The sequence below is a fragment of the Pinus tabuliformis genome, chromosome 6, assembly GCF_031772625.1.
Source record: "Pinus tabuliformis cultivar Carrire ecotype Pingquan chromosome 6, CPIR1, whole genome shotgun sequence".
Taxonomy (NCBI): Eukaryota; Viridiplantae; Streptophyta; class Pinopsida; order Pinales; family Pinaceae; genus Pinus; species Pinus tabuliformis.
Window position 1 is genome coordinate 1607115471 of NC_142292.1, and position 27645 is coordinate 1607143115.

At 35.0% G+C, this 27645-nt stretch overlaps 1 long non-coding RNA gene across 3 annotated transcripts; it reads right to left on the reverse strand.

Annotated features, from left to right (window-relative positions):
• On the reverse strand, positions 1–26969 carry LOC149265026 (uncharacterized). 3 transcript variants are annotated; one of them, XR_016250570.1, is made up of 6 exons: positions 26779–26969; positions 26569–26673; positions 19996–20219; positions 19785–19901; positions 19613–19691; positions 1–298 (listed from the first exon to the last, which is right to left on the reverse strand). It is a non-coding gene; the product is annotated as an uncharacterized LOC149265026 (long non-coding RNA). The 3 variants fall into 3 exon arrangements; XR_016250558.1 differs by lacking the exon at positions 1–298 and having other exon boundaries at positions 19296–19691; XR_016250567.1 differs by lacking the exons at positions 1–298; positions 26569–26673 and having other exon boundaries at positions 19296–19691.
• Between the last annotated feature and the right edge of the window lie 676 nt (positions 26970–27645).

Consider the following 27645-nt stretch of genomic DNA (forward strand, 5'->3'; position numbering starts at 1 on the left):
TAAAATCATGCAAAAGATTTGGTTGTGTGCTATAGTAATTGCTTGAGTGGAAAGTACTACAAGATCTTCGTTTTCCAGCACTGAAAATCCCGATTAAAGCAAACAAAGATTTTTCCATGTCATGATCTGAACCCACAAACCTACTCACACGAACATCAGGCAAATTACTCGTATCTCGATCAGAAGGAGTATTTGTTTGAAAAAATTGTCCTGGGTTGACATTACTCGCTTGAACGAAGGATGAACTGCAACTATTTCTCTGGCTGTGCCTTGAAGATGGAATATGTTGACCTGTAATCTGATAGAGCCATATATAATATTATGTACCTTTCAAACTTCATCGAGAAGTTTAACTTAAAAAATAAAATTAAAAATTAAAAAAAGATTGCGAGGATTGCAGGAGACAGTATCCGGATCCACTGCTGAGGTCAATGTTCTAAGTTTCTCATCAAAGGTGATGGTAGATGAAGCCTGGTAGTTGCCAAAACACTGTCAAAAGCGGAAGAAGAGGAAGAAAAAGCAGTGAAAATACAAAAGAACTGGAAAAAGCAGTAATGCATATCTTCGAGAGTGATAAAAGAATTGGAAAAAACAGTAATGCAACTCAAAGGGCCAGGTTCAATGCACAACAGAACTCGAGGTGGAAAGAAGGCAACTCAAATATTTGGAAAAAGCAGTCAAATTCAAATCAACGGTTGAAACTGTCAAACTTGATCAAACGGTTCAGGTTAAAAGTGTTGACAATTGTTGATGCATAGGAAACAAATAACATTATAAATTTATTTTTTAAATATATATATAGATATTAAATTAAATTAAAGATTTAACTTTTTAATCATTGAATTTTATAGTTATGTTTTATATTTTAAAATTTAAATATAATAAAATTTATAAATTTTAATATATTTTTAGAGATTATGTAAAATTGGGTTTTTTTTAATGCTCATGAAATTTATTTTTCAAACTACCTGCATAAGATTTTCAAGTTATTAAAATGAACCTTTTAAGCTATTGGTTTAATAATTACATATTAAATAATTAAATAATATTTATTTTGGTAAATTTTCTATCAATGATATATTTTTCTGGTAATTCATCAATGTATATAAGTTTATATAAATTATATTTAAATATGATAACAAATTAAATATAATTGAATTACGATAATAAATTGAATTACGATAATAAAATATAGAGAAAATTATGTTATAAATTTTAAAAAATAATAATAAAAGTATTATAATTGAGTGATAATATTTTGATGTGATATTAAGAAGATTAAATTTTGTCAATTGGATTTATATAGGGTTGTTGGGTATAATGGTTGTTATCTTCTCCAACTAGGTTCAAAGCTTGGCTAGTAACATGATGAGTTATAATGTCTTAAATATTGTTATATTGGCTTTGAGCCTTGTGAACTCTTGAGTATACATGTGGGTTGGCTTGGTACCAACAACCCACTTTAGAGAGACGTTCTTATATATATATATATATTTCATTCTTTATTGTGTATTAATTCTTTTATATTAAAAAATTATGTATTGACAAATTTAGCACTTTTCTATGCTTTGATAAATCCAAAAGCTAAAATGAATTTACATATATTTATTTATTTTATATTTAATTATCACATACATTAAAGTATGTAATTATTTAATTTCTATTTAGTTTAATTTAAGTTTATTCAAGATGGAGATGAATTATAACAATAAAATGGAGTCGATGATATCATCTGTGCTCTTCCTTGAAATTCCAATAGCCATAAGTTTTCAAAATTTCCATGTTTTCAAACAAAACAAATTGTTGTCCTTTTCAACCTATCTAGTCTTCCAAGATTCATTTTCTAAACTTAAAAATAATAATGGGAGCATGTAATCCATTTGTTTCCCATCCAAAATCACAACATGATAAAAATACTCACGGATTCCTTAAATTGCAGTAGAGAAGGACACCAATTCAATTTTTTAGGATTTTGAGCACCCTATGAAATGTGTGTTTCTGAATTTATTTTTTTTCTTCCCTATCCAAACAACTTCTCATCATAATTTCCACGATGTTGATTAGAGGATCTGGTAGAATATCACAATGGTGTCTCCTCAAATATTGCTTCTAGTTTAGTTATGAGTTAGGTGATAGAAATATGATATATTGTAGATTCTATAATGCACTTTTACCCAATTGGAAATATCTAATTTACTAATACTTTAGCCTCCTTATTCCTCATTCCTTTTACGTCCATATCCTTGTTTCCTATAGTGCTACCTCTGCGTCACTCTACATTCATCTACATTTTTATCGGCATGTATTTGCACCCTTTTGGTGCAAATGCTAATTTAAAACTTTGTAAAATTATTTAGAATGTGAAGGTAATGGAATTTACCCATGTTAAATTTTTCTTACTACGCCTTTATCTTGTCGAATTCTACAGTAGCCAAATTCCCTCAAGTCTTTATCCTGTAGTCCACACCAAAATGTCTTGAGTCAATTATCAACTCCAGAAAACAAATGTACATGCTCTTATATGCATCGATCTACCAACAATCTCCAGTAATGCAACAAGGTCCCATGGATCTTCACGGAGCAATCGATAAGCAACAACAATCTATCATCAAAATATTCGGCCCAAACACCTTCCACAATAGAAATTCAAGTGGCCACAAGTTCACGAAAATCTTACAACTCACATTCCCTATGAAGCACCCTTACTCGGCCTTACTTTGATCTAGCAATCTCACCTCATACTCTCGTAACAAGTTAGAATAGTAGAGATTAAAAACACGAGATACAATTGACACAAGCTAAAATTGCAATTTATCGAGGTGAAAATGTTGTACAACCATTCAATTTATAGGCACATATGATTATTCTTGAACATACTAGAACCAAGAGATCCATAAACCTCTATTGATAACTCAATAACCTTATCGACTTGAATACTCAACCTATAAGCTTATCAACTTGAAAACTCAACCTTATCTAGTTTCTAGATTTGTCCTTCCACCTTTCTTTTGCTTTTCTTCTGCCTTTTGGTCAACAACTAGCATATGTGTATAAGGTAGTTTATACTTGTCAAGTGATTACCTTCCAAATGTATCTAGTTTAACAATTAAATATTACTTATCTTGTCACCAAAAATACTTTTTACCCCTCTCATACCTGTCTCCTTCCTTATCAATCTATACTAAATGTTTTTACATATGACATATTTATGAATATTGATTTTATGTATCAAAGTTTATTTTTTTTTTTGCAAATTTGTTGAGTTGTGTTATATTCTTTCCACGACTATCCCACGTAGTTAACTGGGGGGTTTGAGGGTTGTAGGTCACCCCACTTTATAGGTTCTGGGGCAGCGCCCTGGAAAATTTTAGTTTTGGACCCTACGTTAGGTTGGGCAGACCCACCTATGGTTTTGTGCATGATTTTTGCACATGTTTTTGGACGCGATGGTTTTTGGTCCATGGTTTTGAATGCGATGGTTTTCGGTCCATGGTATTGGATGCTTCAGCATGTATAAATATGTATTGTAACATTGAAAGGAATATAATGAAAAATCAAGCTGGCAGTCCCGGTTTTGGGATCTAGGGGAAAATTTCTGTGTATATGTGTTTTATGTGTTATGCTCTCACATTGTTTATTTTCTGTGTTTTAGAATTTGTATGCAGGTAATTTATGTATGGGGTTAAAACCTACATTTGTTATCAGAGGTGTTTTGGCTTCAAGGGGACGACTTTGCTGCTTAGGGGTTTTGCTCAGGCCTATGGTACACATGTTCAGTGGGAGATCTGTGAGATCTATTCTAGTGGTAAAAGGAGATGGCGAGCAATGGAAAGATAGAAATCTAGAAATTTGATGGTCAGATTTTTGAGTCGTGGAGACTCAAGATGGAGGATCTGTTGGTGGATAAAAATCAGTGGATCACGGTAAATCCGGGTACTAAACCAACAGGAGTGTCCGATGAAGAATGGAAGAAGTTGGATCAAAAAGCAAAGAGTACAATATGATTGTGTGTCTCAGATTCAGTATTGTTGAATGTATCAGGGGAAGCTTTGACGAAGTCTTTGTGGGACAAGTTAGGGACTTTGTACCAATCTAAGTCCCTGGTGAATAAAATTGTTCCCGCGGAAAAAGTTGTATAACCTGAGGATGAAAGATGGAGACTCGTTGACAAAGCATCTGAATGCATTTAATATTGTGGTGAGTGAGTTATTATCTATTGATATTAAAATTTCAGATGAAGATAAGTGCATCAGTTTGTTGTGTTCTCTACCAGATTCGTGGGATAGTTTGGTTATTGCAATAGGTAGTAATGCAACTGCCTTGAAGTTTGATGAAATAGTCTCATCCTTGCTGATGGAGGAGACGAGACGGAAAAATATGGAGATCCAGAATGGTGATGCCTTGTCTGTACAAGGAAGGTCCCAGAATAGAAAAAAAATAAGTCATCGAGTGGGAGATATAAATCTAGAGGGAGATCTAAATCTCCAGGAAAACCTGTAAAGGTGGTGTGCTGGAAATGCGGAAAGAAAAGGCACTACAAAAGGGACTGTAAATCTAAAGCTCCTCATAAAGGAAAGGGATCTAATGATGCTCCTTTTGCAGAGGCGAAAACCACCTCAGATGAAGGTGGGGATGTGTACTTGGCTTCTTCAAGTACACATGTAGATCATGAGGTATGGTTGATTGACTCAAGTGCATCCTCTCACTTCACTCCCCATAGAGAGTGGTTCTGCAAGTATGAAAAATATGATGGTGGTGATGTCTTCTTGGGGGATGATAGGAAGGCTAGAATCATTGGGCACGGAAAAGTAAAGTTGAAGTTGCAAGGTGGAATTGTTAGAACACTTGCAGGTGTTCTACATATTCCTGCATTAACAAGAAATCTGATTTCTGTTAGCAAGCTGGATGATGCAAGTGTAAAAACAGTGTTCGAGAAGGATACCTGCAAAATGGTTCAGGGAGCACTGGTATTGATGCGAGGAGTTCGGATTGGACCTCTGTACAAGCTGCAAGGTAGCACTGTTATTGATGGGTGCAACAATTCTATGGTTCCTGAAAATGGAGTAGAAAATCTAGTGGTCTCTGGAGAGAAGACCATGTTGTAGCATAAAAGGCTTGGACATATTGGAGAGAAGGGCCTTTGAATACTTCATGGTAAAGGTATGGTAGAAGGTATGAGTAATACCTCTCTGGATTTTGATTTCTGTGAAAATTGTGCATATGGGAAGCAGAATCGGGTGAGTTTCCCCACTGGTGGTAAGAGGGCGAAACATATATTAGAGCTTGTTCATAGTGATGTGTATGGACCTGTGAAGGTTCCATCACTGGGTAAGTCTATGTACTATGTATCATTTATAGATGACTTCTCAAGGAATACATGGATATATTTCCTTAAGAAGAAATCTGAAGTCTTTGACATGTTTAAAGAATTTAAGGCTCTAGTGGAAAACCAGACAGAGAAGAAGATAAAGGTACTAAGGACAGATAACAGTGGAGAGTTTTGCAGTAAGGAATTTTAAGAATTCTGTCAGAAGTGTGGTATAGAACGGTAGAAGACTACTCCATATACACCTCAACAAAATGGAGTTGCAGAAAGAATGAAAAAGATGTTGATGGAAAGGGAAAGAAGCATGCTCAGTGGTACCGGGTTAGGATAGGAATTTTGGGCAGAGGCGGTGGAGACGGCATGTTACCTGGTCAATAGCTCACCTTCATTAGCATTGGAGGATAAGGATCCACAAGAGGTATGGACTGGTAAAAAACCCTCTCTTTCACATCTGAGGGTATTTGGATGTGATGCATATGTACATGTTCCAAAGGAGAAAAGAACCAAGTTGGATAGTAAATCTGAAAAGTGCATCTTTATTGGGTATAAGGATGGTTTAAAGGGTTATAAGCTTTGAAACCCAGTAACAAGGAAAGTTGTGTACAACCGAGATGTGGTGTTCAGAGAGGTGAAAAATGTTATTAAACATGAAGTCCAACCAAAGGAACCCGAGAAGATAGAGTTTGAGCTAAATAAGGAAGAATCATACTCTACAGCAAAGGAGGAATCAAAAGATGAAGAGCCACAAACTTCGGGTGTGAGAAGATCACTTAGAGAAAGAAGGCAGCCAGAAAGGTATAGTCCATCTACTTTCTGTTCAAATTTTGCTTTATCTGTTACTGATGATGATCCCAGAACTGTGAAGGAAGCAGTGGATTCAGAGGATGGAAAACTATGGAAAGAGGCCATGGTTGATTAAATGTCGTCTTTGCACAAAAATGAGGCTTGGGATCTGGTGGAGTTGCCAACTGGAAGGAAACCCATTTGTAGCAAATGGGTGTTCAAAAAAAAGACAAATGCAGAAGGAAAAGTGGAGAAATACAAAGCTCGGTTGGTAGAAAAAGGTTATTCCCAGGTGCCTGGAATTGATTTTGGTGATATTTTTTCTCCTTTTTCCAAGGTAACTTCTATTAGATTACTTTTATCTGTTGCTGCTGCTTTTGATTTTGAGGTAGAACAGATGGATGTGAAGACAACATTTCTTCATGGGGATATGGAAGAGGAGATCTACATGAAACAACTTGAAGGCTTTGCAATGAAGGGTAAGAAAGAACTGGTATGCATGTTAAAGAAGTCTCTTTATGGGTTAAAACAGTCACAAAGGATGTGGTATCAGAAATTTGATACATTTATACGAGGACTTGGCTTCACCAAAAGCAAAGCAGGTCACTGTGTGTATTTTAAATTAATTGGTGACCATGTTATTTATGTGGTCTTATATGTGGATGATATGTTGCTGGTTGGAAATGACAAAGAAATTATCCAGGATTTGAAGACCCATTTGTCCTCCAAATTCGATATGAAAGATCTTGGTGGTACAAACTATATTTTAGGCATGGAAATTAAAAGAGATTGGACAAAGAGGAAGCTCTGGTTAAACCAGAGGAAGTATGTCGAGACAATATTGTAGAGGTTTAATATGTAGGATAGTAAACTGGTGAAGGTTCCTATTCCTACTTGTGTGAGGTTATCTACTGAACAGTGTCCCAAGACATAAGAAGAGGAAGAGGACATGTCCCATGTTCCATATGCAAGTGCATTCGATAGTTTGATGTATGCAATGGTTTGTACTAGACCAGACATTGCCCATGCAGTGGGAGTATTGAGCAGTTTTATGTCAAAACTAGGGAAGGCGTGTTGGACAATAGTGAAGCGAGTTTTCAGGTATTTGCGTGGCACTAGTGATTATGGTTTGTGCTACCAAGGAAGACCAGGATTGGACAAAGTGTTGGATATTTGTGGCTTTGTTGATGCTAAATGGGCTGGAGATCTAGATTAAAGAAGATCTACAAGTGGGTATGTGTTTAACCTATTTGAAGGTGCAGTTAGTTGGATTAGTAAGAAATAATCTATAGTGGCACTATCAACTACAGAGGTAGAATACATGGCAGCCACTCATGTAAGCAAGGAAGCAGTTTGGTTGAAGAGATTGTGTTCAAGTACGAGGTTAGTACATGGAGCTATAAGGATAGACTGTGATAGCCAAAGTGCAATTTTCTTGGCAACGAACCTTGCATATCATTCATAGACGAAAGCACATTGATGTTCAGTATAACTTTGTGAGGGATATGATAGAAGACAAAAAGGTGTTGCTGGTAAAGGTGGATAGTTTGAAGAATACTGCAGATGCATTGACAAAATCTGTGAGCTCTGAGAAGTTCTCTTGGTGTAGAGAAATAATGGGTGTTGCAAGGCTGGATAAATGAATAATCTCTGATGTGGCCCCCTGTGGAAAGAAAACAACAAGTTGGAGAATGTTGGGTTGTGTTATATTCTTTCCACAACTAGCCCACGTAGTTAACTGGGGGGTTTGAGGGGTGCAGGTAACCCCACTTTATGGGGTCTGGGACCCTATGTTAGGATGGGCGGACCCACCTATGGTTTTGTGCATGATTTTTGCACATGATTTTGGGCGCGATGGTTTTCGGTCCATAGTTTTGGATGCGATGGTTTTCAGTCCATGGTATTGGATGCTTCAGCAGGTATAAATATGTATTGTAACATTGAAAGGAATATAATGAAAAATCAGGCTGGTAGTCCGGTTTTGGGATCCAGTGGAAAATCTCTGTGTATATGTGTTTTATGTGTTATGCTCTCGCATTGTTTATTTTCTGTGTTTTAGAATTTGTATGCAGGTAATTTATGTATGGGGTTAAAACCTACAAAATTAACAAAAAGGTCTCTGAGCTATTAACTAACAATCACCATGCAGATAATCCTATACTCTTCAGGGTGGTAATCACCATGCAAATAATCCTATACTCTTCAGGATGATTCCATATACAACACCATGCCTTCTCTCTTAAACACACCTATCTGAGGTCTTATAATTTTTTAATAGTATAGGAATTATCACTTTACAACATTACACATGTATATGTCCCCAGATTTTTCTACACATATGCTTCCTTGTTGTTACAGATCATAACTTCTCTATCTACTTCATATCCAATAGTTATAGGATATGATCTACCAATTAACATATCTTATTAAATGAATTTTCCAAACAACTGTTCTCTCTCCGAAACGCCTGAAGTATTAGTTTTCATAGCTAAGAGTACCCCAACAATAATTATGTCAATGTTTATATGTTAATGTAATGAAATTTATTTCAATTTCTCATGGCATGGATCTTTCACTTTTATTTGCCTTAGCTCTATAACATAGATATTTATTTCATTCCTCATTTGGTAAATTATTTTAGCTATAGAAGTGAAGTTGTGACTCTGGTACCACTTGTAATGTCCCTCTAGAGAAAACCTTGCTAAATTTTGGTAATTTTATTAAAATAATAGTAAATTTTGGTAATTTTTTTAAAAGAATATATATCAGCAATGGAGTAATATAATTAAGATTTTTTCTAGTGAAATCACAACTCATAACTGAATGATCACTGTGGTACAGTGCATCCTTTCATTTTAGTTGGTTTTGTATTCATAATTTTAAGTTATTAGTCCCGAAATTCGGCATTGTATGGACTTTAACGATTTTTAGGGCATTGATCAACCATTAATCGATCCTTTGACCAAAAATTTCCCCGCCCTATCAAAATTTAAACAAACTTTCAGGTTGCAATTTCCCTTCACCCAAATTTTATCCAAAGTTTGGATTTCAGAGTCTTACTCATAACTGAATGACCACCATGGTAAATTGCATCCTTTCATTTTAGTTGGTGTTGTATTCATAACTTTAAGTTATTAGTCTTTGCCATAGGCACTGTAGGGACTTTAGCGATTGTTAGGGCATTGACCAGCCATTAATCAATCCGTTGACCAAAAATTTCTCTGCCCTATCAAAATTTAACCAAACTTTCAGGTTTTAATTTCCCTTCTGTTGGAGAAAATGTGACTAGGTTCGGTCTTCATAAATTTAATTTTTATATTTTTACTTATTCAAGAAATGAGAAATTATTTTTGTATTATTTGTTAATGAGTTTCTTTCTCATTGAAAATAGGTTAAGCACATTTTGAAGTGCTTCTAGAGAGTCAAAGTCAAAATGTAATTATGAAAAGACCCTTTGAGGGCATGTTACATCATGTAAGTCATCATACAAGGTCAAGTAAATAACTCTTACCATGGTCAAATCCTCTCCTAGCACCAACGAAATCTACAAGAAGCAAAAATGATGAATGAATGTTGAAATATAATGCAACTACAAGTCAGCTTTAGGGACAATCATGTCGGCTTCAAGGAGGAGGGACATACCTCTATAAATAGAGGTTGTCCACTCCTCATTTGGACACATTCATCTCTGAAATCTGCAAGGGAGAAGAAGGCTTAAAGGATGAAGAAAATGTGAGAAAAGGGGCTATAAAGACAGTGTTACAAGAAGGAAGAACAATGAAGATAAGGGGCTTCTTTCTAGGGTTTCTATAGCCACACGTGCGAAGGAGTAAAGGAAAGAATGCAGCTAGATCAACAGCTAAAGTGCAGTGACATATCATTTATGGTTTGGGCTAGAAAATAGGCTAATAAAGGTCTCCTACTCCAGCGTTGAAGGAAACCTCACAAGCGAAGGAAGAAGAGACAAAACCAAGGAAGAAGAGGATTGTTTCTAGGGCTAGAAATAGTCATACGTGTGAGGAGTAGGAAGGGATTGACAAAAGTTTAGTGTAGTAGCATAAGAAGCCTAATTTGGATGTGCAGTTAGGTCTACAAGGTATCCCAACATCAGAAAACTCAAAAGGAATAGGAGAAATATTACAAAAGAATAAAAGATAAATATATACCAATAAAAGAGAGTAAGAAAAACAAAAAAGAGAGGTAGCTTATAAATGAAGCATAAAGGTGATTTCCCTTTGCACAAGGGAGAGAAAAATGACATTGACAAGAAATATTTTCAATTCATATGTTTGATCTCTTCTTGATACATGCAAATAGATCAATTTTTTCCAAATTGGATAGTGAAACAAGTTCCCCTTTTGGACCAGCCTAAAATCTATTTAATAAAACTCTCCCAAATTGAAAGGGGCATTCCATCATAACAAAAAATTCTAAGAAACACGATGCAACTTTTTTCTCAACATAAAATGGCACAATAACTGAACTAAAATTGACTCCATCATTTCCTTTAAATTCATTGGCATCTATTTGGTTATATTGTACCGAGTCTCCCAAAACCAACAACAACCAAATTGTGTGTTCAATAGTTACATTGTGAAAAGTGGTGTGCAAGGTAATTCCAATAGGCATGCCTATTAAAAAATTAAGAGGACGCTGATAATTATTTTCTGGAACAATCAAAACAACTCTAATTTCTCAAAATTCTTCACTGAGAGGTATGGGTTCAAGGGAAAAATGTTTAGGTAATTCCTAAACAAGTTTCAAGAGACATGATATATTTGGATTTTTATCACAAATTTTCTTCTTAACTTGTTCTAAAAAGTCATCATTCTCTAATCCAAGTTCTTCATAGATGACCTCAATAGTAGAAACTATGGACATCAATGTAATAAATATATGGGAATGTAAATGTTTTCTTAATGCAAACAACCTCAACATATAACTGAGGGAATTCAGCTCAAGTATGTGGAACTCTTGTTCATCTACTCTCAAAAATAAATTCCCCATTTGCCTTAATGCTTTGTCTAATTATTGCAGAAAGAATTCTAGTGAATTTATTCAAGAATGACATGTATTTCGGTAGCTTCCAGGTATCAAGTTATCCCACAGATAAATTGAATTGAATAATATATAGAGATAAGAAAAGGATATCACAAAGCTAGGACCTTCAAAATTTCTTTCAGTTTTTCCCAAGTCTTCATTTCACTCACTATTTCCAATCTAGATGGAAGTTAGTACTAAAATATATTCCATGCAAAGAGAAAACAGAGGAATGAAAACTAATTTTACATGATCGATATATGTTTGACTCAATTTTGCATGAACAATGATAATGAAATAAGAAGACAACTGACATTCAGATTGGTATATCTGCATTGGCATAAATTTTTACATTGTTTTGAAAGATTCAACACATATAAGAAGCAATAAAGTAGTGAGCGTAGAAAAAAGGAATTAAAATGATTCATGGGCGGAACTACATTTTTCACCTAAAAATAAATTAATAATTTATCCCCTAATGACATTCTTGGTATAACTAATCCATAATCTGAAGAAGAAGATCTAACATATCGAGAGGCAGTAGCGTGGTTGCAGAAGGCTTGGTTTCCAAGGACAACAAAAATCTAAGGACCTTGAGTTGAAGGCTCTAGCTTAGGCATGCATTTGATTTTTTTGGGAAGATTGTAGATCAGAGGATTGGAGATGGCTAGAGGATGCCTAGGGCTTCGACAACATTCATGCAAAGGCAATGGACCCAGTGGAATATATTTCTTAGGAGGATGGAGTTCATAGAGGCTTGCAATGGAGGGATGTATACATGCCTTGCATAACTACATCACCTTGGAGCCATTATTGTGCACAACATTACCTTGGAACATGACACATATTTTAGAGCATAGAGTCTCAATTGTGTTGGGCTATAGCTACACATTGTAGGTTTGCTTGAAAGGGCTGAGGCACACATTGTATTCTTGGCCTTCCATACCTCTAATATAAATAAATGAAGGAGAGTATTTTCATTTATACATGTTAATTCACTCACTTGTATTCACTATTATTATGAATGTGACCTAGAGAAGAGTGCACACTGGCTTCTCTTCCTCTCTAAAGTCTTCACATGTGCTCTCTCTCTCTCTCTAGGGTTTCTTAGTCTTTTTGGAGTATCTTGGAGAATATTGGAAGTCTAGGGTTAAGGTTTATCCCTCGGCAATTGGATATTATATTTTCATCATAAAATCCTTAGTTGTAATTTTCAAGAAGTATAAGAGAGGAAATTAGTCCTTGGAGGATGTGTTGGAGTGACATGCACATTAGATCTTCTTGGTTGCTAGGGTTTTGTTGATTTTAGGTAGGTTTGGTGAGATGGGAGGATTTGTACTAGTCTTGATAGAAGGCTTTAGAATTTACATGTACATCATATTGAGAACATTAATTAATTATCCACCTATCCAAAACCTTTGCAATTTCAAGATTTTATTTTTCAGTTATATATGTTATTGATGCATTGTTATTTCCAACCATATATGTCTTGATAAATTGACATAAGTAAAAGAATAATTGTTACATGATTTTACATCTAAGTAAATAATAATGGGGGATGATTTTATTGTTTTCATATTATTGTTGTAGTTTTTCTATTGGTGTTCTAAAAGAGTATTTTCAGATATGCTTATTGGTTGATAAATTTCTCTAAAAAGGCTGAAACTTATCCCTTTAGGTTGGTATATTTTCTCCATGAATTGCTGGGAAGTTTGGGTTGTTTGAAAGTTGAACATTATTCTCTTTCCGTGTTTTTATGTACCTTTCTTTACAACATCCCTAAGGCTGCAAATTCAAAGGGCTAAGATATGAAAAACCTTTAAGGGTGAAGGTCAAATTTCTATTTTGCATTGAATTTTGAACTCCAATCAATTTCCACATTGTCATCATATTTAAGTTATTTTTTTCATTGGACCCTCTTTCTATGTCAACTCAAGGAATCTCAAAGACTCAATATCTTGCAGTTACAACCAATGTCTATATAGCGACAAGGGTCAACACTAAGGCCACTTTTCATTACTATTACCTGTAGTGCATCTCCCATCCAGGAAAACATCAATATGATTTCCCTTGTATGAAAAACTATAATGAATACATTAGGATGAGTTCCTATTATTTCCACCATAGTGTCCCCCCATAATTTTTTCACTTGCACTAACGAACCAATCAGGATCGAGGTTGGACACATAAGCAGAAAACTCCACTTCCCTTTTCACATAAACTAGTGACTATTCAATGGTAATAAAGACCTTTAATTCTTGGGATTGCATCTATACAAAACAAAAATTATCCTTGACCAGGCTACAAGGATATATCCAAAATGAGAACTTAATTGGTGCCACATACAACATACCCTTAAAACAAAGATCTGAAATGAAAAAAAATTGCAATAAGCAGATTTAATGCATTAATCAAATGCTTTTTATGCAATTAGTGCTACACATGAACTTGCATCTAATCAAACCAAATCATACAGATTGAAACATGATGTCTACCATCACTGGAGATCCGTATTTATATTCCAACGAAATTCTCCATAACACTGGGCCTTTGACCACAAACTAAAGGATTCCACTACTTATTCTCAAAATCACCATCCTCGATACAATGCCTTTGTCCATTCATGCGCTCTTGGGAAGTACTGAGAAGAATATACCCACTTCTCAATGACAGAAGGCACACATTTTCTACACCCTAGTTCACCATGCACAAAGGGATAGAGTTCCAATCTCAAACTGTTTCATCCTGATAGATCTATACTTCAATAACATATCAAATTATTCACTAGAAAATTGATCACTCACACAACCATAGAAAAATAATATCATCGTGAAAACATGCATAGATCACATCCATTATTAACATATTCCTTCTCCTTGCACAAAGACAATAACGGTCTATCACATCCATTCTCGCAATATTACCCAAATCTAGCACATATCACAATCTTCCTCTTATACACCACATAGATCACCTTCCATTACTAAAATATAGAAATCATGAGAGAGAAATCCTAGTCACCATTCAAAAAACCCTTAAGACATCACAATGATGAAGTCCAAGGATACCAGGCTCTAATATATACTAAGAACAAAGTACATCATAAGCATAAATCAAACACATTCACAAGAGTTCTACCCTTGAAACCCTTAACCAAGACAACCAACCTTCGAAGTTATCTTTATTACCTTGGCCACTTTGGCCAAGCCATCTTAACATAACCCAAGAACTTTACAATAAAGTACTTTAAGCCTTTAAATAGGCTACATTACAAGTTAATGCCATGGGCTACCCACTAGCATGCACCTATAAATTATCTATTGTGAACCCATTTTGACCAAATCAAATTTAACCTAATCATTGTTTCATTGAGTCGTGATTAACCTAACATGAAACAACCATAATAGGGAATGATACATATACATCTATGTGTAAATGTATGTGTGTATATTTTAATAATCCTTTTTTTCCTGTTTTCTATTTCATACAACTTTTTCTATTTTGTTGAGAGTTGGAGAAGCAGTTTTGGCTTCCTTATATGTAATAATTGGGACTATTTATGATGTTCTTTGTAGATGTCTTTGTGATAGGATTCATTGGGGGAGGTATCTTGTGATTGTGGGCTTTTGTAATCAAGGGTTGTGAGAGTTTTTTGGGTCTTATTTGTTGAATTAGAGTCCATTTTGGAACTTCTATAGAAATATATTAGAGAACGTGGTCGTGGTGATTTTGAAAATGTTGTTACAACAACATATGTAGAGCGTAATATCTATTTTTAATAGAAATTACAATTTTTATTCCAGTGGACCAATATATATGTGTGTGTGCAAACACACTCTTCATATATATATACACCTATATATATATATATATATATATATATATATATATATATATATATATATATAAAGTGCACACACACATACCATTGGGTTAGATCATCCAGCTCCTGATTAAGGCATAATCACCAAAAGGTTGTGGGATCATGTCTCGCTTACTGGGTTACTAGCTGCTACTGCAGTTGGCAGTTACTACTATCCTTCATTCGGGGATCTGGGGAAGACAGAGGAATCTTGTAAATTTATTCTTCAATATATATATATATATATATATATATATATATATAACATCTAGAAAATAGAACTACTTCAAACACAAAAGAATACACCATAGATCATACATATAGAACCATAAAAGCAGGAGTTAAAACTATAGTTTCTCATTCAATATCATCAAAATATATTACATAGATAAGATGATTGAGACATAATTCCTGTGGAAGAAAGTTGTTGTTCAAGAAATGACAAATTGACAAAAATAATTGCAGAATTTAGTGCAACAAATCCTTGAAGTTTCAAGCTTCTCCTTCTCTGCATACAACCTCATAATTTTCCAAAATGATGATGTATGAAAGGAACCCAGAAGACCACTACATTGTGTGGTTTTTACCCTAATAAATGCATTTTCTCACATTGCGTACCGAGTATGCATGTTCTGAGTGTGGTACACGTCTTAGGCACTCAAGAAGGGCATGTCCAGTGGATCCAGACATCATACATGGGGATTCACTAGAATCTCTACACATGAAGGTGGGGGGATGTGAACAAATCTTGTCGCTAGGGCCTCAAGTGAGAGACAAAAAAGATGGAAGATGGTTCGCCCTAGAAATCAACCAAGGTCCACAGATTAGAGATGTTCCAAGCATCTGCAGCATAGCCAACCCAATAATTTAGCTCCTTAACTTCTCAATGCAAACATGGTTTTATAAGTTTGTCCAAGAAGCAAGATTAGTCAAACCCTAGAATTTGACAATTTAGAAAAACTCAACTCAAATAGACAAGGAATGACTTTCAATTTTCACACCATGTTCCTCCTTAAAATCAAGAAAATCAAATAGCTATGGAAGGCATGGCAAGAATAATGGAGATAATGGAACATGAAGCTCGGGAAGTGGCATGTGGCATACATGGAAACCATGAATAGTTGGAGCACAGTTTAGACTCTCTCAGACATGGATATTCAAAGGAAGTTGGACAAGATACACATCAATCCATTGGCTTGGAGTTGAAAGTGTACCTTTTCCTACCAAATCTTAGGGAAGAAAAAAAGAAAATTAATATTACTATGAAAAATACACTTACACCTTAGATTCCAAAGGGGGAAAACATTAATTCTAAGCAAATTCCAAGATACCATAGGGGTGGACAAAACCAACTATTTAGACTCTAGAGTGACACAAAGTAGCATCCCACCAATGAATGTTTTTACTTATTCTAATCTTGTCAGTGTGTTATTAGCACTAAGAAATATGCCCTGATTTCTTTCTTAGTTTTTGTACATATTTTACGTATTTTATTTTTGCATTTTGTACATATTTTCGATATAATAGAAGAAGTATTTATTCAACAAAAAAGTCTAAGAAGAAAGAAGACAATTTATGGGAATGGAGTGTTTTAGATTCATTGTGTGCTTTTAGAGTTGGAGAGAAGGGCTACAATAGATTTACAGACTATGGTAAAAAACATGGTAGAACATAGGGATCTAGTTTACATTAAAGTACGACAAGTGTGTGTGGAAGAGTAGCAAGGGGTTGTGGAGGAAAAGTGAGTGTAACCATTAGACCTACAATTGAGGGCATCCACATCAAGCCAGTCCATGTCACTAGTAATCATCTAGTTTACTCAAACCTTTTTGTTATTGGAAGTATAATGAAATTTACTTCAAAGACAACTAACTATTTATTATTTTGTCTATATGTAAATCCTACACATGTCAAGCCAATCCAGGTCACCAGTAAACCTCTAGTTTATTTAGTCTTCTCTGTTACTAGTAGCATATTGAACTTCACATCCAAGACTGCTAGAACTTTCGTCTATATGTGAAACCCTTATATCCTACCATAACGAGGCTGGAATACATGTATAGCATCATTTGTAGAAGATGTTATTTAATGTACTAGTTGGCATCATCAAATTTTCTATATAATTTAAAATTTCCTCCCTCTGGAGTCAATTGACATACAAACCTTTCTTCACTCATTCTTAAAAAGAAATATTGTGGTTATGAGGTATTCAATGAAAATAATCCAATCCAAGAAATCTGTAACAGTACAATAACTAGCACTCTACCATCCTATGTCATCCCCTATGTTTCTAGCAATTTTTTTAATATAATTGGGAGATAACAATGGACCAATTGTAGTAGTTGAGGCTTGAAATGCCACCTTCAACTAAAATGTGTAGTATTTTTTAGTGAAATATGTTGCAACATTTATTTCAACTGTAAATGGAAGTAGAAATGAAATGTACCTTTTTAGAATGTGTTTAGGAACAACGTTAGCGCAGAGCTCTCTTAGCATTTTCTCCTGTGTCTATGACTACACATCGCATTCATCGTTCAGGACCTTTTCAATGTCGATGCGAGAATTACACATTATAAACATTGACATTCTTCTTCTGCATGAAATTGATATAGTTTTTTAGGGTTTAAGGGTGTTGGCCCCGAAATATGGAGGTTTCTAATCATGGATGTGAGGACACACTGAAGGTCGCCATGGTGGTGCTTACAAAACACCTCACATTGAAAAATTCTCCATTAATATATATCGGTTGAAGCCTCCAGTTTTAAATACATATGCAGGGGCGATGGATGCTCCCAAGAAGAAAATATACGGAATCGCTCAGTAGGTGAACAAGTTCGGGAAGCCATACTCGCATCAGTAATGGGAAATCAAGGGTTTAACTAATGGGAAACTTCAAGGGTCACATGCTCAAGCGAGCTTGTCCACCCACTTCATGGATATTTATTAGCTGAATGTAAGAAAGGAAAATTTAGTTCTGCTGAGCATACGATAGGCCCACTTCAATGAATATATAATTTTTCATCCAAACCAGGGTGGGTGCATCAAGCTCACACTATAAATACAGATGAAAATGCAACCAACCGTCTAAAATCAAGGGCAAATTTAATCAGGTCTCGATTTCTAGAAATAGATTATGGTAGAGAGTGCCAAGACTTGGAAATCAGGGGGTGATTGAAGCAAATCCAACCTTGAGATGGTTTGAATAAGGGCCAATCACGGTTAAAAAAAAATTACAGGCGAAAATGAAGGGAATCGAGCTTGTAAATTTTTGGGGGTCGATTGAAGTAGATCCCACCCTAAAACAAGGTGAACCAGGGCCAATCAAGGTTGAAAATAAAGTTATAGGTGAAAACCAGGGGAATCGGGCTTCGAAAAAAAAAATTACATGTGAAAACAGATTTTATGGTGTTATTTTTATTGGCAAAAATATAATATTTATTTATTTTTTAAATAGTTTTTGGGCTAACTATAAAAATTGGGTATAATATAAAAAAAATCGCTCTAAAATATAAAAACCCTTAAATTTTTCCCAAGGGCTAAGATTCGCCCCTAAAATTTTATATTTTTCATGAAAGACCGTAACTGTTAACCAATTTGGAAAAGAGAAAGGAATCTTGAGGGTTCCAGGTGAGGAGCGAGGTGTTGTTCTAACTCTGATATCCTTTACTCAAAGAAGGGTTGGACAAAACTATTCCAATTGGACAATAGGAGAGAACTTAACCCTCAGGGGTTGACTGATGGAAAACTGGGAACTAATACTATAAACGTCTAGTGAATCTAGTATAATTGAGAATTGTGATAAACCCTTAATTAAATATTCAATAGGTGAATTCGATAAAGTGAAATATTTAGCGTAACGTCATGCATAATTAACATATTCTAGTTGTACCAAGTGCTAGCATAAACAATTTTTGTGAGAAAAACTCTGTAGGAGTTGAGCAGGTTGAGACTTGGCTGCCGAGAAAGAGCCAACAGTTGGGTCTGGTCCCCCTCTAGACTCAGTTTCCAGATAAATTATCATGAAATATTAAAAAAAACAATGGTATAGGAAATCATGGAGTACTATAAATTGTTGTGTCATGGTGCCTTGAGGAAACCAAAAGAGGAAATGTAATATGGAGGAAAAAAGTGAATAAACTGTAAATTCAAAACACTGCCATATATAAATATTATTGACGAGAGGAAAATGGAAGAACCCATCTCGTTATGTCAAGTAGTAAATTTAGAAAAATAGGGCAAAACTTTTATGGATGAGAACTTACAATGTCAAGGTAGAGTTACCAAGATTAAAGGCATAGAACCCGAAATTTTACATAGATTCAATAGCTCCAAACTACTAGTGGGAGCTCATAATACCATTCAAAATTAAATAATTTGAAATTACAAAATGTTACAGAAGTAAGGTCAACTATCTAGAGCAAGTTAAGGAGCAACATCAGAAACCCTGACACTCCAACTGTAAGATATAACCATGGGAACTTGCTTAAAATTACGCATCACCAACCGTTTAATTTTTTGCAAGAGGGAACAAAAACTGGGTTGGGTTTCCTTCCAACCATGTAAAAAGAGAATGAGGGAAGTGAGGTCTTCTACTAACTTACGTGGAAACCTTGCGAGGTTGTGAAAGCCCTGGACCCTATTGATGAAGTGTGGAAGACAAGGGAAAACCTGGGACTTAACCTGCAAACATTCACAACCATATTGTAAGTGCTAACAAATACCCAGAACAGAATTAAAAGAGTAATGGGGAAAAATCATGTGAAAGCGTATTACCGAGAATTAGCAGGTATCTAAGGAAATGCTAGTGCAAACCCCTGCTTTGGGTATTATATATTGTATGGAAACCCAATTTGGAACAAGACCGGTTCGAGCCCAACTCTATAGGGAAACCTGTAGGAAAAAAAACAAAAAAATTAATCCAAGGCCATTTAGAAAGTTCACATCCAATTCATCAAGGGAGAATCATTGGGTTGGTGATAGTTACCTGTGCAAAGGATGGAAAGGCCCAGCGCTTCGAAACTTGAACATTAACCCTCCAAATGTTAGAGCTCGACTGTGGAACTGCTCCGGTGCAAATGAGTGAAAAAGCAAGCGACAAGGGTAGAGTTCAATTACTCTAACCTCCCAAGGACAATTCACCTACCATGGATGTGAAATTGAGCCATCTACGACTAGGATGTCTCCATCTATTCCCTCAATAACTGGCATCTGTGAGTAAAAGGTGTGTCCAGAAGGTTTTGTGTAAACAGTAAGTCAGGTGGAGTAACCATGTTTTTTATTCAAACCCCAAAGTTTAAGCATTAAAGATATGTGACAATTTATAGCCAAGTTTACCTCTTTGTTATGTTATGTTCCTTACATACAATAAAAAAAGGAAAAGGTGTAGCGCTTTGTAAGGAGTCTGTCAACTTTCATGAAGGAAAGGTTGCAGTTCAATAATCCCAATATGATGGACAAGACCATAATAAAGCCTTGCATTTTCTATTAGCAGATGCTGTAAAAATGAGAGAATAGTAAAGGCTCATTGGTTAAAAAGGGATAAAGGGGTTTTCTAAGTAATAATAAGAATACCAAATCTACCGAGATAAAATCTGCACCCATAAAATCTATGGGAGGAAGCCTGGGGAAGGTTCAACAATGAACCAGAGCACCAAGTGAACCTAAACAAGTTGAAGCATCAAATAAATTAGAACCTCGGAAGTCAGAGAAGCCTCCCCTCGGCAGTCTCAAGAACCCCACTACTATAAGAGTTGTCTTCACCGCACCAGAACGAGACTCACTGTAAGTATTCAGGACGCCTCTATAGTCGAAGAAGTGGCTAGAAACATACCAAGGATCAATGTTTCCCTGGAGGATCATCAGGCAGAATATCAACCCACCATGGTGGAGTTTGAAGGTAAGATAGTTAACCAATGTGTGTCTATTTTAATTGACCCATGACCATGTCTTGGTTATGTTAGTCTGAAATCAGTTGAATTGTATCAACTATCAAGTATTAAGTTTAAAAATTTGTGGCTAGTGCAACTGAACACTAGGGAAAAACGCAAGGTGACAGTCAAAGTGGAAGGTTAACTTGATGATATCGGGGGATAACAGATTAAGGTAAATTTAAATATATTACCTCCAGGATCATATGATGTGTTGATTGGGATGGATTGGCTAGAGGGACATTGGACCCTAGTAAACTGTAAAGACAAAACTATCATTTTCCTCATAGATAAAGGAAATAGAAAAGAAATTTAGGGTATTAAGAGAATAGTTAAGCTATTGTCCATCATTGTTAATCAGATGAAGAATTGCGTCGGAAAAGGTTTCCAAGTTTTTGTGATATAGGTGGGTTCTTCTAACATTAAGGACAAGTTAATTTCCTTACAAAATATACCTATCATTCAGGAATTTGTAGATGTGTTTCCTAAGGAGATATTGGGATGACCCCAAAAATAAGTATTGAAATTACTATAGAACTTATTCCTAGAGCTACCCCGGTGTCGAAGGCACCATATTGTATGAGTATACTTGAGTTAACTGAACTGAAGATACATTTGTCTGAACTATTTGATAAAAGGTACACCTGACCTAGTGTGTCACCTTGGGGGGCACTGATGTTGTTTGTAAAGAAGAAAGATGGAACATTGAGCCTGTGTATCGATTATAGGAAGCTAAATAAGCTAACCATAAAAAATAAGTACCCTTTACCAAGGATTGACGACTTTTTTGATCAAGTTAAAGGTTCCTCGGTATTCTCTAATATCAATTTGCAATCGGGGTATCACCAAATCAGAATTAGGGATGCGGATGTTTGTAAAACCGCATTTAGAACACGTTATGGACACAATGAATTTATTGTATTTCCTTTTAGGCTTACAAACGCTCCTGCAACCTTCATGAGTTTGATGAATGGGATTTTCCACCCCTATTTAGACAAGTTTTTCTAATTTTTATCCATGATATTTTGATTTTTTAAAAGATTGCAGAGGAGAATTTGTGGGTAGTTTTGCAAACCTTAAGAGAAAACCAGCTCTATGCTAAATTCAGTAAATGTGTGACTTCTTTAAGAAAAAAAATCAATATCTGGGACATGTAATATCCTCTGAAGGTGACTTCTTTAAGAAAATATGAGGACTATCCTGGACTGGCATGTTCCTGTAAATGTTGTAGATATTTAGTCCTTTACGAGATTAGACGGTTATTATCATCATTTCATGGAGGGGTTTTATAGAATTTCCTACCCCATAACATCTGTAGAAAAGAAAGGGAGAATTTTTAGGTGGACAACTGAGTGTCAACACAGTTTTGAACAATTGAAACACTTATTTACATCAGCTCTAGTATTAAAAGTTGTTGATCTAGAAAAGGAATTTATTGTATTTACGGATGCTTGTCAAGAAGGAGTAGGGCATGTCTTGATGCAGGATGACAAAGTAATAGCCTATGAATCATGGAAGTTACAAGAGAATGAGCAAAATTAATCGACTTATAATTTAGAGCTCACTGCGGTGGTACATGCTTTAAAAGTAGGATTCCATTACCTATTGGGGAAGAAGTTCACGTTAATGACAAATCATAATAGTTTAACTAGTTTCTTAAAAAAACCTAATTTGAATGCATGACAAGTTAGGTGGACTATGTTTCTGAGTGGGTTTTACTTTGATATAAGACACCTTTAAGGGAAGTAAAACTATGTAGTTGATGCCTTAAGTACGAAGGTGCAATGTGTTTATGAAATTCAGTACCATTACATTAAATTTGATGTGTCAGAACAACTTAAAGAAATTCTCTTAAGGATCCAGAATATGAATTCTTACGACAACAAACTAAGCAGATACAATATTCTGGAAAACAATTTGAGTATGGTATAAATGATAAAAATATGTTAACTTTCAAGGGAAGGGTTTATGTTCCTAATCAAATGGTCATTAAACAGATGTTACTAGATGAATTTCACCATAGCCCGTATGTTGCCCACCCTAGGTATCAAAAGTTGTTCGCTGCAATTATGAGAGTGTATTTTTGGCTTCGAATGAGGAAATATATAATTGTATATTTAGCTAAATGTTTGGAGTGTCAGCAAGTTAAGGTTGAACATCAACACCCCGCTGGTTTACTCCATCCCCTTCCTATTCCCAAATGGAAGTGGGAGGTAATTACATTGGATTTAATAACCATATTACCCAAAACCCAGAAACAACATGATTCCATCATAGTAGTAGTGGAAAAATTAACCAAAACTGTTCATTTTATTCCTGTTAAATTACCTATAAAACTATGGACATTGTAGATGTGTTTATGAAGGAAGTATTTCGGTTAGATGGTATGTCAAAGGTAGTAATTTCTGATATGGATGTAAATTTCACATCTACATTTTGGAAAGATCTTTTTACGAGGTTGGGTACACAGATCCAATTTAGTACTACTTATCACCCTCAGATGGATGGACAAACTGAGCGAGTAAATCAAGTCTTGGAAGATATGTTACAGATGCACGTAATGCAACAACTAACCAAATGTGAGGAATATATTCATTTGGTTGAATTTTCTTATAATAATAGTTATCATGAATCATTACAAATGAGTCGGTATGAGGTATTGTATGGCAAGAAGTGTAGAATGCCCACTAACTATAATCGTACAAAGGGAAAAATGATTGTAGGGCCTAAAATGTTGGAAGAAATGGAACAAGACATGAAAAGAGTTTGACAAAATTTAAAATATGTCTAAGGTAGGTAGAAGGCTTATGCAGATAAAAATAAAACTTACAAAGAATTCCAGGTAGGAGATCATGTTTATATTTGGATAAAACCTAAGAAGAACACTCTACAGTGGAGTAGTTGTACTAAGTTAGCATCCCGCTATTGTGGACCTTTCCAAGTATTGGAAAGAATAGGGCCAATAGCTTACCAGCTTGCCCTTCCAAGCCATATAAAGGTTCATAATGTATTTCATGTTTTTCTGTTAAAGAAGTATCAGTATGATTTGAGACACATTATAAACTCGCAAGATATACAAGTAAGTATAAATTAAATTCTAAAAAATATTTGTACAATTGTTTGAGGAATATATAAACTAGTGATAATAATAATGCTCTGATAGATCAAACTGAATAGGGAGTTATTGGTAGAACCTATGCGTATTCTCGACTGGAGAGAACAAATGTTGTGGAGGCAAGCTATCATCTAGGTTAAAGTGCAGTGGAGACACTTTAGACCAGTGGAAGCCACCTGGGAAGACAAAAGTCTTATGAGACTGGCTTAGCTTGACTTGTTTCATGGGCTAGAATAAACACCGAGGATAGTATTTCACCAAAGGGGGGGAAGATGTAACACCCCTGGATGACACTGATTCACCGACATTTATATTACCGAAGTACATAAGACCATAGTAATTGGGGCTCGTCATAGCTAGTAGAATTTTTGTTAAACATTTAATTATGCAATCATGATTATTCGGTTATGAAAATTTTGAATTCTTTAAGGCTAAACTGTAATGAAATCCAACTTCTAGAAGGTTATGAAAATTACCCCTTCCTTCCTTGAGAAAAGAGGAATCTCAATAGGAAGGGGGGTTCTTCCTTCTTGGAGTTTAGAGGGACAAAAAAGAAAGCTATGTGGAAAACTGGCAGGACGCTGCCAAGGAGTAAATCTTGAGTTGGACATGAGCCAATGGAGACTTTAGAACATACATAATTCAGATGGTCCTAGGCTAGATTGTAGTGTTGATGCCGGATACTTTACTCTAAAAAAATTGTGCATACTTTTGTGGAGTGGAAGCTCTGTGGGATAAGAGGATGTAATTGTCCTTCTCGCGATTGGGAGTATCAACTCAACCCTATTGAAATTCTGGGAAAACTGAGATACATATAAGTGGTTTACCAATTTTGTACTTTTTCCTAGTTTTCAGTATATTAGAAACAATGAGCTATGCTTAAGTTATTTTTTTCCTTATGTGGTGTGATCAGCGTTAGATTATGAAGAAATTTCTGTTGTATGCACAATAATCAACTCTGAAGAATTTCTGTAGAAATTTCAGTATTAAATTGTGAAGATTCTATGGATAATATTACTGAAAATAAAAGGATTGGATTAATTACAGAGTTGTGTAATATTTAGATACAATATTGCTGGAAGAACTTTCATGAATGGATTCTTCCTTATGTGGTATGATCAGTGTTAGATTGTGAAGAAATTTATGTAGTATGCACAATAATAAATTGTGAAGAATTTCTGTAGAAAGTTCAATATTAAATTGTGAAGATTCTATGAATAATATTACTAAAATAAAAGGATTGGATTAATTATAGAGTTTTGTGATATTTAGATACAATATTGCTGAAAGAAATATCATGAATGGATAACATACTCTCTTTTTAACCATTTCCATGAACTCATAAATTGTCTAATCGGGTAGTAGTTGGTTGAGATGGGGTCATTGAATCAATTAATGAAAGACTGCAACCGTTACCCAATTTGGAAAAGAAAAAGGAATCTGGAGGGTTCCAGGTCAGGAGAGAGGAGTTGTTCTCACTCCGATATCCTATACTCAAAGAAGAGTTGGATAGAATTGTTCTGGTTGTAGGAGAGAATTTATCCTTGAGGGGTTGATTGATGGAAAACTTGAAACTAATACTATAAACTCCAGGTGAATCTAGTATAATTGAGAATTGTGATAAACCCTTGATTAAATATCTGATAGGTGAATTCTATAACAAGTAAGTTATAAGAATACTAAAATATTTAGCACAACAACATGCATAATTAACATATTCTAGTTGAACCAAGTACTAGCAAAAAACAAATGTCACAAGAAAAACACTGTAGGAGATGAGGATGTTGAGACCTCGCCGCTGAGAAAGAGCCCACAGTTGGGTTTGGTCCCCCACTGGACTCAGTTTCTAGATAAATTATCATGAAATATTAAACAGAATAGTCCAGTATAGGAAACCATGGAGTATTATAAATATTATTGACAGGAGGAAACTAGAAGAAACCATCTCATTACATCAAGTAGTAAAATTTTAAAAATGGGCCAAAACGTTTATGGCTGAGAACTTACAATGCCAAGATAGAGTTACCAAGGTTAAAGGCAGCGAGCCCAAAATTTTAAATAGATTCAGTAGCTCCAAAATACTAGCGGGAGTTCATAATACAGTAAAAACTTAAATAATTTGAAATTATAAAATAGCTACAGTAGCAAGGTAGGCTATCTAGAACCAGTTAATGAGAAACAATGAAAACCCCAACACTCCAATCGTAGGATATAACCATGGGAACTTGCTTAAAATTATGACTAACCAGTGGTTAATTTCCTAAGAGAAGGCAGAGAAACTAGGTTGGGCTTCCTTCCAACCATGTAAACAGAGAATGAGGGATCAAAGTCTTCTGCTAACTGACTTGGAAACCCTACGAGGTTGTGAAAGCCCTGGACCTTGTCTGCAGAATGTGGAAGATGAGGGAAATACTAGGACTTAACTTGCAAACATTCACAACCATATTGTAAGAGCCAACAAATAACTAAAACATAATTAAAAGAGTAGGGGAAAAATCCTGGGAAAGTGTATTACCGAGAATTAATAGGTAGCTGAGGAAATGCTAGTGTAAACCCCTTGTCCGGGAATGCTAGATTGCAAGGAAACCTAATTTGGAACGAGATAGATTCGAGCCCAACTCTACAGGGAAATTTGTAGGAAAAAAACAAACAAATTAATCCAATACCATTCAGAAAATTCATAGCCAATTCAGCAAGGGAGAATCATTGGGTTGGAGATGTTTACCTGTGTAGAGGCTAGAAAGGCGTAGATATTTGAAACCTGAACATTAACCTTCGGAACGATATAGCTTGACTGTGGAACTTCTCTAGTGCAAAAGAGTACAAAAACAAGCGGCGGGGGTAGGATTCAGTTACCCTAACCTCCCAAGGACAATTCACCACTGTTGGGTGTGAGATTGAGCCATCTAAAACTGGGATGTCTCCATCTGTTCCCTCAATAACCGACATCTACGGATAAAAGGTGTGTCCAAAAGGTTCCTCGTTGAGTTTCAAGCCATATCAAATCACCAATTAAGGGAGCGGTAAATAGTGAGTCGGGTGGAGTAACCATGTTATTTAGTCCAAACCTAAAGTTTAAGCACTAAAGATATGTGACAAGTTAATTAAAAAACATCATAAGTGTAAGGACCTAAGTCCCATCGAACTATAGTCCACCTTGATATTTGTACTCAATAAAAAAATAAAATTATTACTATGATAATTACGATTTTTCTGTGGTAATTTAATGAGTGTAGACATGTTACATTTTTTAATATATTTAATTATATTATTAATTTCTCTGAATTTAGATATGATTGGTTTATCTAATGACATCAAAAATATTTAATAGTGTATACTACACTTTTTAAAGTGAAATTGATTGAAATTTAATAAGTGTTAGGAATATTTTTATTATAAACATAAAGTAAATGCTTTAAATTTTTGTATTTTTAAATTTATTTTACAATAAATATTATTTGAAATTCAACCAAAATTTTATTAAAATTGATTTAGAAGTTTTAAAAGAATATATATCTATTTATGTATTCTAAAATACATATTAAATAAATAAAAAAACTTTTAAACTAAATAAAACTATTTCTTGAACTTT